Source organism: Larus michahellis, chromosome 2, assembly GCF_964199755.1.
Source record: "Larus michahellis chromosome 2, bLarMic1.1, whole genome shotgun sequence".
Lineage (NCBI taxonomy): Eukaryota > Metazoa > Chordata > Aves > Charadriiformes > Laridae > Larus > Larus michahellis.
Genome location: NC_133897.1, coordinates 135438799 through 135449428, shown reverse-complemented (window position 1 = coordinate 135449428; position 10630 = coordinate 135438799).

Here is a 10630-nt window from a genome sequence, read left to right as displayed (position 1 = left end):
TCCTCCTCAGACGTTGGCCATTGAAGAAAAAGCGAGCCAGAGCCCCCTTTGCCCCTTTGATCCCTCAGCTTTTATACTGAGCGTGATGCAGATGGGATGGAATACCCTGTTGGTCAGTTTTGGGTCACCTGTCCCGTCTGCTCCTCCCTGCAGGTGGGACCCCTCTACGCTTTTCTGCTTCCGACCCTGTAACGGGGCAAATAATGAAGTTAGCTGACCTTGGTTGTTATAGCAATAAGTATAAGCAAGAGCCTTTGCGCATACCATTCCTTGGTATAAGCAGGTCTTATCACTCTGAGAGTGAACAGTGTCTGAAAAAATATGCTGTTAATTTCAGACTTTAGTCAGTTAGAAGAGGTCCAGCTAAAAAGTAAAATTACAAATCAGAAAATTGTTTCTGTTTTACCGCAAACCAGGACAATGATTAACCGCATTTAAGTAACAATTTTACTTAATAAAGAAAATATACATCGATAAGCAAAGATTGCAATTTTTTCTCAATAAGCATGAGTTTATAAAATACATGACAGTCGTCCATTTATCATCAATAACTCAAAGGCTTAGACTCTATCACTTAAATTTTACTAGCCTGGCTTCTCTTCAACAGTGAATTTTTTTTCAATTTCATAGTCAATAGATGAAATAAAATGACTTCGGAGTATTAAAGATAATCACTGTGAAAGCCCCTTTGTTTTATGGTGTTTAGGTCTTGAAAAAAGATCCTGCTGAAAACATACAGCAATTTTTTCTTTTTCTTTTTTGAAAGCAATGGACTGTACTTTCTGTAGAAATCTAAGTCTACCAGTTAAACTCCATTCCACAGTTTTTGCTCAAAGTTTTGAAGGAAGATTTTCATAAGGAAAGGCTGCTACTAGGCTTGTGTGATTACACAGGTGTCTGAAACATATTTTGGTGGCTTTAATTTTTTGAAAGACACTCGCATGATTCCAATACATTTTAACCAGGGGGAGCTTCATGGTACAATATTCACCATAGTTATTAAAAGCATGAAGTACTGAAAGATGTGAACTTTACCAGAGTGACATTTTTGTGGGGAGTAAATCTTTTACTTCTGAAAAATAAATATTTCTTTAATCACATATTACAGACGTTTTAACCACGGATTTCTGAAGAGCACATCTGTTCCTATGTCCACAGTGACGCATCATGTGGTGACATGTCCCGTCTATTTATGTCAAGTAGGCCACGTTACATCAGTAGGACACCATGTTTAAGAGAATAGGGAATTCTTATACATATAATACAGGGGAATATACACATAACTGGGAATACGCATGTTAGTACGTGTGTGCCAAAAAGACACTAATGCCTTCGTATTAAAAAGAATGGTCTTGGATACAGTTTTGATTTCAGTAGTGGCTTTGGCCTGTTAAGCTCAGGATGTGGACTCGTGGAGGAAAAAATGTGTGTATGTGGTATGAATCCAGGGGCTTACTCTATTTTTTTAATGGAAATACAGCAAGTAAAATATCTAAATATGGAAGGGTATTGATGTCTTCCTGTCTACATTTAATACTACTGCCCCATTTTATGTTTGATTCTGATATCCAAATCCTTGTAGTTTTTCCAAGGGAACAGCAGTTTCTGAGATGTTTTTAAATGTGATCTACTGTTACTTGTTTCCTATTTGACATACTAGAATTTTAAGTGTCTGGTATTTCTGATTTCTTGGAATGTTTCCAAAATCTTTTCTGGCTCAAAACCAAATAACTCAGACTAAAAATATCACATTCTTTTGAGTTCAGTCAACAGTATTGCCTGTTAGTATCATCGGTTTTTAGCAATGTGCTGGTTTGTTCACTGAAAGCTAGATAGCGAAATATTCAAAATTCGGACTAAAATCACAGAAGCAGACAGAAACTTTAACAATACAGAAGAGAGAAATTAGTTAGCTATGCAGCTAATCCTATAATATTAACTATGCACTGCTCAAAATGAAAAATGAATTATACAAATCTAAAGTAAGCCAGAAATTTCTCAACCTATAAATGAATGATCAAGAAAAGAGAAAAAGCCTTATAATCTCTTAAAAATTCACCATTCAGTGTTTTGTACATGGCTTAAATGACTGCTTGAAATAATGCTGTGAATGTTTTCAGGCAGACATGGCAGAGGTAGCCCGAAAGTGAAGTAATACAAGGCTTTGTTATGTGCCACTCTCCAATCTTCCTTCCAAACTGGAGGCTTGAAACACTGTTTACAGCTCTATATTATAAAGAGATCAGACATGGAAGACAATCCATGAGCCAGCAATGTGCCCTTGTGGCCAAGAAGGCCAATGTTATCCTGGCATACATTAAAAAGACCGTGTCCAGCAGGTGGAGGGAGGTCATCCTCCCTCCCTACTCTGCCCTGGTGAGGCCGCACCTGGAGTACTGTGTCCAGTTCTGGGCTCCCCGGTTCAAGAAGGACGGGGAAGTGCTGGATAGAGTTCAGCAGAGGGCTACAAACATGATCAAGGGACTGGAGCACCTCTCTTATGAGGAAAGGCTGAGGCATCTGTCTCTGTTTAGCCTGGAGGAGAGAAGACTCAGAGGGGATCCCATCAGTGCTTATAAATATCGAAAGGGCGGGTGTCAAGAGGATGGGCCAGACTCCTCTCAGGGCTGCCCAGTGACAGAACAAGGGGTAATAGGCGCAAGCTGGAATACAGGAAATTCCATCTCAATATGAGGAAAAACTTCTTACTTTGAGGGTGGCAGAGCCCTGGAACAGGCTGCCCAGAGAGGTGGTGGAGTCTCCTTCTCTGGAGATATTCAAAACCCGCCTGGATGCATTCCTGTGCAACCTGCTCTAGGTGAAACTCGTTTGGCAGTGGGGTTGGACTAGATGATCTCCAAAGGTCCCTTCCAACCCCTACCATTCTGTGATTCTTTGATTCTGTGAAACTAGGTATAGAAAAAGTAACAGAACAAATTTTTGGCTCACTTGAGATTAAGATCAGGACATCTACTTACTATTCTACTTGCTATGTTTATGCATGTTTACCTACAAAATGACTTGACTGTAAACACACCTATCCCTTCCAGAGTTCATAAGCAGATTTTGCAAGTATGCATAAAGTAATTTAAGAACATAAAATTTGCCCTGTTTAAGACCCTAAAAATAAACAAAAATATTTTGAGTTTATATGCAAGCTTGCCAGCATAAACAAAATTGGCTAGGCTTAGCAAATTCCCTCTCTTCTTTTCCATAAACTTCATTCCCTGCAGCATACTGCCTTTTGACACTCATTTACTTCATTGCAAAATGATGATAAAATGCTACTTTTCTGATAGTAATATAAATGTACTTTGTGTAAAGCAGATACAAGGCTACTTGGATTACTTTAAGATTGTATTTCTGGATTTGCAACCTTTTTCTTCCCAAAGTACAAATTCATTTGTTAAAGTAAGATACAATGCTCTATTATAGCACTTTCTTGAGAGGTACTGACGTGTTAAGTTCAAATTCCAACTTCACTAAATCTTTTATTTTATAACTTACCTGGAAGTCGGCAAGTAGTGCTATATTTGGAGTGTTTCATTTTGTCATAAACAGCTTGACAGATCTCAAAAGAAAATCTTCTACTCTCTCATTTCCTAACTTCTCAAGCTGTCTTTTGAGTGCTCTATTATTTTCAAAATTTTAAACAGGTGTAAAGCTGGCCTTTGTGATTATGCAGCCAGCAAGAAAGGATGCATTTCCAGCCATAATCACAAGGATCTGTAGTATACCACAAAAGACTGAAAGTTAAATATTTGCTTCAGAATTTTAAGACTTGGCATCTATTCCACAACAGGGACCCAGTTATTTCTGCTTTTACCAAATAATCCTCAAGCTTTATTTAAGTATTCTTCAGCATTTGCTTCTTTCCTCCATCAACTAATGTTAATGTTAAATGAAACCAGCTGAGTTAGCAGTGGCCTGTCTGAATATATTGTCAATGAACTATGAAAAATCTGTTTTCTAAGGAAAATACCAACCCATATGAAAATTTGCCACATGTATTCAAAAGGTATATCAGAATTATTTTCTTATGGGATACAATGGCACGGAGGAAAAACCAAAGGAACTTGAGAGATGACAGTCCACTGCTGTCCATTAAATCAGAAAATAAAATAAGCAGGACTCATTTATATAGCAGAGTCATCCAAAGCACAGGCCTTTGTGGCAATGAGGAATGCAGCTAAGTTCACATCTACTGGGCAGAGGCTGTCCCATTTGGGGACATTCTGAACAATATCTAGAATAGCAAGTAAAGAAAGGAATTATTGGATAGAAAGAAGCATTATTTCAGGAAATGAAACTCAATAAAAGCCCTACAAACTGTAAATTGGGACTAACAGCTGAGAATGAATATTACATGAGTACAACATGAGCAGTAATGTAAACAACTAATTGGAATAAGTTTGTTGGTAGTTTATTATCAAACTAGATGGATACATTCAGTATCATTCCATAACTGCCTGTCCTGGGTGCGGTCTGTTTTTCATTAGGGAAATAGATGATGAAATAGAGACCATATTTGCTCAATTTACAAAAAATGCCATGCAGTGACAACCCACAAATATTTGGCAAGGCAGGGTCAGAATTCAAAGTTGCCTCAACAGAACCGGCTTGACAAAACCAGGATTCAGTTCAGTGAGAGAACCAAATGCTACCTCTATGTCGGAATAATCAGCTGAATAAACATACAATGAGAAACAAGTAGGTAAACAGTGGTCAGGAGGAGTTTTAGAGGATTACACACTGAATTTGAGACATTCCTACTGTATCTATTGTGAAAAAAAATTCTAAATTCTATAACAAATAACGTATTTTAGACATTAAATCTACACCACTAAATTTAAGAAGTAGTCACCAGAGATAAGAGCCTCAAAGTGGAGTCATGTTTGGAGCACCAGTAGAAAAGCTCTAGAAGAATGTTCAATTGCCTAGAAAATATGTTAAATCAGCAAAGACATAGCTAAAGAGCAAAAGGCATAGGATAGAGATGAGAAATATCTTCATATAAAAATGTGGTCATCACAGAACAGAAAGAGATTAATTGTTTTCCATGTTCATCGGAAACAAAAGGTAATAGATTTAAACTAACAGGGGAGATTGCACAACGCAAACATAACCCTTAAATTTATGGGAAAGCTGAGCACAGGCAGAGACAGTTACAATGTGTACTTATGGTTTAGATATAATCTATCCTGCCTTAGGGAAGGAATATGGACTAGACAGGGACTCACGCTATGGTTGGGGGTTTGTGCTTGTTTTCAAAATACTTGCCCCAGAGTTGGTGGAAACTTGTGAATAATATTACATTATGAGTGTCACATTCATAGAATCATAGAATCATAGAATTGTTCGGGTTGGAAGGGACCTTAAAGACCATCTAATTCCAATCCCCCTGCCATGGGCAGGGACACCTCCCACCAGACCAGGTTGCTCAAAGCCCCATCCAGCCTGGCCTTGAATGCTTCCAGGGATGGGGCATCCACAACTTCTCTGGGAAACCTGTTCCAGTGTTTTGCCACCTTCACAGGAAATAATTCCTTCCTAATATCTAATCTAAATCTATCCTCTTTCAGTTTAAAACCATTACCCCTTGTCCTATCGCTGATAGGACTGATAAAGAGTCCCTCCCCATCTTTCCTGTAGGTCCCCTTTATGTACTGAAAGGCTGCTATAAGGTCTCCCCAGAGCCTTCTCTTCTCCAGGCTGAGAATAATGGTAGAAATAAGAACAGTAATAATACGGTAGAAATAAGACATAATAACAATGGTAGAGATAAGACACTACAACCAATCTTAAAACTGCTGCACTGTGGTCAAAAATCTAGCAAAAGTATCTTTCAAGCTTTTTTCAGATAAAAAAAATCAGAGTCTGGATTTTAGTCTAACCAACAGTGCTGGCGCATTTGTTGTACAAGGGAAAGATGGTTAGGGGATCAATAGCAAAACCCTATCATAAGCACAATACAGTTTTGGAAAAAACAACCAAGTGCACGGTGTAGAATTCATGTTTTTCAAGTCTTTGATGGTTGCATCTGAGCCTGACTATGCAACAGGCAGCATCTAAATTCCATATTCTACTTAGATCAGCTATGTTTAAAACAGGGGTTACATTGCAATTCTTTAAGGATCCTGAAAGGTCTAACTAAAATAATTAACTATCTATTGGAGTGGGTCCAGAGGAGGGCCACAAAAATAATCAGAGGGCTGGAATACCTATCCTATGAGGACAGGTTGAGAGACTTGGGGTTATTCAGCCTGGAGAAGTGAAGACTCCAGGAAGAACTTGTGACCTTTCAATACTTGAAGGGGGCTTATAAGAAAGATGGGGACAAACTTTTTAGTAGGGCCTATTGTGAAAGGACAAGGGGTAATGGTTTTAAACTGAAAGAGGGTGGGTCCAGACTAGGTATAAGGAATAAATTTTTTATAATGAGGGTGATGCAACACTGGCACAGGTTGCCCAGAGAAGTGGTAAATGCCCCATCCCTGGAAACATTCAAGGTCAGATTGGACAGGTTTCTGAGCAACCTGATCTGGTTAAAGATGTCCCTGCTCACTGCAGGGGGTTTGGGTTAGATGACCTTTAAAGGTTCCTTCCAACACAAACTACTATATGATGCTATGATTCTATGATGATTCTACGATTCTATGATGATTCTACGATTCTATGAATCTATGAAACAGGATAATATAGTTCAAAACTGGAAAAAAAGAAAGTCATACTACAGATTGGAAACATGTCCTGTGAACAAGAACAAATGGATATGTCATAGGTAGAGATACATAAATACTTTTATCAAAATGTGGCAGTATTTACACGATTTCAGACAGAAGAAATACATCCTTGATACTGCTGTCTTTTTGAAATGTCTTTTCCATTTTTGTTCACTAACACTAGCTGTAAGCATGTTTTCACTTTCTCTTCAAAATTTTGTGTCACCAAAATTGTAAATCCATAGCTAACATATTTTTATCCCCATCTAAAATTTAATAAATCTTCTCATGCACACAATAGTTGAAAAAACTGGGAAGAGAAACATACACTCAAAATATCCTGTAACTGTGTTCTCAACAACTATTTATTTATTTGTGCTAAACCATACCAGTGTTTACTTTAATATAAATGAACATAAAAACTTCTAACTTTAAGTATTTTTTTCCATTATAATTTGATATTTTAAAGCCTTCATAATCAGAGTCCCACTTAACTTTTTGTATGGAAGTTACATTCAAAATAGTCCACAGTCACACAATTAAAGTGTTTTGTCTAACCATGGTAGCTAAGCAGTCAAACACAGATTTAGTTAGTAAACGGATCAAAAGCTTCAGGGGAAGCTGAGCGCTATTCGAGCAACCCAAGAAGTGTTGGTCGGACACTTGGTAAATATTTAAGCCACAGAATCTGGATGGGTTAAATGATTTTTCCTTCAGGCCTGTTTTTACTGCTAAACTGAAAGATGAAAACAAAAAACAGCAATAGCAACAGGCAGGAATCCTATTCAGTGCCATTCAAATAATCCCCCTAAGGAAGAAATAACAAAAAGTTATCATCTTTAACATGTTATTACTGCATTGTCCTAAGCAAGTAAGTACCACTTAGATAAATAGAACTTCCCTATTATTCCCCCCAAATCATTGCGTTTATAGACCTTTTTTAAGCAAACAAGTTACTGCCAATTTTTGGCACAAATTATTCTCTACATTATGGTTCTCATCTCTTTCCATTTCTTTGGTTAGGAATTGTTTACACAAGAAATAAAGAATCAAGAACCAAGGTTATGAAACAGATTAATCCACAATATTTCAAAAGTAAGACAATAGATAAAGAAGCAACATTAAAAGTCTCTGCCTATCTTTTTAGCTTTTTTGGTTGTTTTCATTAATTGCACACAATATGAAAATATTTGGAGGATCTGTACTTTTAACCTTTACTACTTAAAATTTGTTTAGTACTTAATTCCTGTCACCATTATAGCAATGTGGCCCTTACTGAGGTAGAAACTGACAATGCACTTAGGGAAAGATAGTTCCTAAATGAAGACCACTCTACCTAAGAGTTAATCATAGGCTCATTTGAATGACATATAGAGCCCAAAATGCATTAGAATCTCAGAAAACTTGTCAGTTTACTTTTTCTTTTCGCTGTGCATTTCTTCCCAACTAGCAACTGCTGTTTCCATGCTTTTGGCCAAAGCCGGTGAGCAAGCATATGTGCTAACAGAGATTCTAGGAATAAAGTGTGGCTTACTCTAAAACATTAACTTAAATACTCTCAATTTTCTCTAACGGGGCTTTTAAATCTTGCTTCATTTTAGGTGCCATTTTGCATGATGAATAACTGGAGGTTTAAGTTTCTTTTCTGAATTTTGGAGAATTTATAATTATTGTAAAATGCCCATAACAATTAAGCAGATGATTTTCCAGAGTAAATTATTATTTATCATCCATCAGTTGATGAACCCATCAAAAAAGTATTTTCAGAGAAGTTTCCAGTATATAATAATTTTGGGAAAGTCTGCATTATGTGTGCTATCATGAGAAAGTAATCAGACAGAAATCACAAATTTCCGTGTTACGGTTCCCAAAGCAGCTGTAACTAATCCAAGATGTTCTTCAGGACCTCTTCAGGACATGCTTCAGGACTTCTAATTTTAAATAAGTCATCATCTTGTTTATACATAGCACTTTATATCTCTGTAAACTGTACCTTCTTTTATTTATCTCCCACACATATCATAATATGCTAACTTAATGTTCCTGTGGGAATCATAATTTGGTTGATAAATTTCTGACTTGTGCTGTTTAAGTTCTTAACACATCTCATGACTAATGTTGCATTAACATATTATTTGCACAAAATTCTCTCTTAAAAACTGCGGTAAGTAATTGCACGTAAAATGGAAAAGCATTCTACGTCTCTTTTGAGTGTGTGCAATATTATAATGTTAAAATAGAGGTAAATCCAACAAGATAAAAAAAAGAAAAAGCTTGATTGATTGCAAATTGATATAAATGCATGGAGTCATTTGTTTCAATGTGCAATGTGAGATTCAAATGTAATAATATGCATACCTCTGACATTCTGCAGAATGCTTTCTGAAACGGCAACACACGAAAATAAACATGATGAATTTCAGCCCAAAGAATAACATTTCCAAAAAGTTATGAGAGTTTGAAAATTGCTGTTTAGAAAGAATATACCTCCTGAACCATAACAATAGACTAGTTCATCTAAAGCTTCTGAGTTTTTTTCAGATCAGTCAAGGGCTACAAAGGAAAATCAGGTTTTAAGGGATTTTTAAACAATAAATTATTTAAGTTTTTTATAGTTTGAGCCATATATATATAGTTGATCTATATATAGATATAGATATATAGTTTGTATATTCTATAATATAGAAGGAAAGAAGCAAACAAAAATTCTGAAATTCTAAAACAGGTCTTGGGAAGTTATTTGAAATACCTCGGGATTTCAAGTAATTAAGTTGCAAATTCCTTCCAAAAATATTTCAGAATTGATAGCAAATGTTATTTTCCAACCGCCAAGATCTTTTCTTCACTGCAGTGATCTTGCCAGAGCTGTCAGTCCAGAGTAAAAAAGTCCAAAATTGGGTCCTAAAAGAAAATTACAAGATTGTCTTCGAGTTTTTGTAACATGTATGTAGTTGTCTTTACAGGTCTGATCTTACCTTTAAATCTCTGTCAGTGTAGATCTCCTACTTCAAACCTCTTTTATCACAAGGAAGCCCAACACTGAAACATTCATGATTTGAAACTAGAGTCAGTTTGAATCTCTTTGCAGAGTTACATTTTACTTGTTAACTGGGTACAAACACAGACAGGAATTCTGAACACTGATGTTCTTTACTTAAGAAAGAAAGCATAAGCAGGCCCATAGCGTACTCGCATCACCATCCACCTTATGCTATAGACTTTGCAGAATTCCAGAAAATAACTTCCCCTTGCAGAATCCTGGGTGACTCCATCATAGCACTTTTCATTCCACTGGCATCAGGTGTGGTGCTTTTCTCTCACGGTCTTTTGAAGTAGTACTTTCCGAAGGAAGTCCTCCTAGTTGCTTCACTCTTAAATGCTAGATAAGCCTTCTCTATTTCCCAGTACAACGTTGCAAACTTCTCTATCGATAGAACAAATGCAAGGATAGTTTCATATGGGAGAAAAAAAAAAAAAGAAGGAAAGGGAAAAAAAGAGAGACTATATCTCACTAAGATCAGCTTCCTATCAAACCTAGTAGATCATATGCATGCCACGAACACACTAACTGAGTGAACAAAGCTATTCTAAGGGCTTTATGTTTACATTTTTGTTTCAATAGATCTTCTCTGAAGCAGAATGTCTTTATTGAAATTCAGCAGAAGAAAACTTCATTAACTTTCTTTGTGGCACCTGCTCAGCAAAGTACCTTTGAGCCTAAAGTCCGGTGTCATAAAAGTAAAGTACATGCTTAAATGGATTACGAAATGCAATGTATTTATGCCCTTGCTTGAAGGCAAGTATGTGCATAAACACTGCTGAACTGATAATTTTATGATTGCTCATTGTCTAGAATAATTGCTCTCTCAGAGTGTAAGATTCTTATGTAACTCCCATTTACTTCAGTG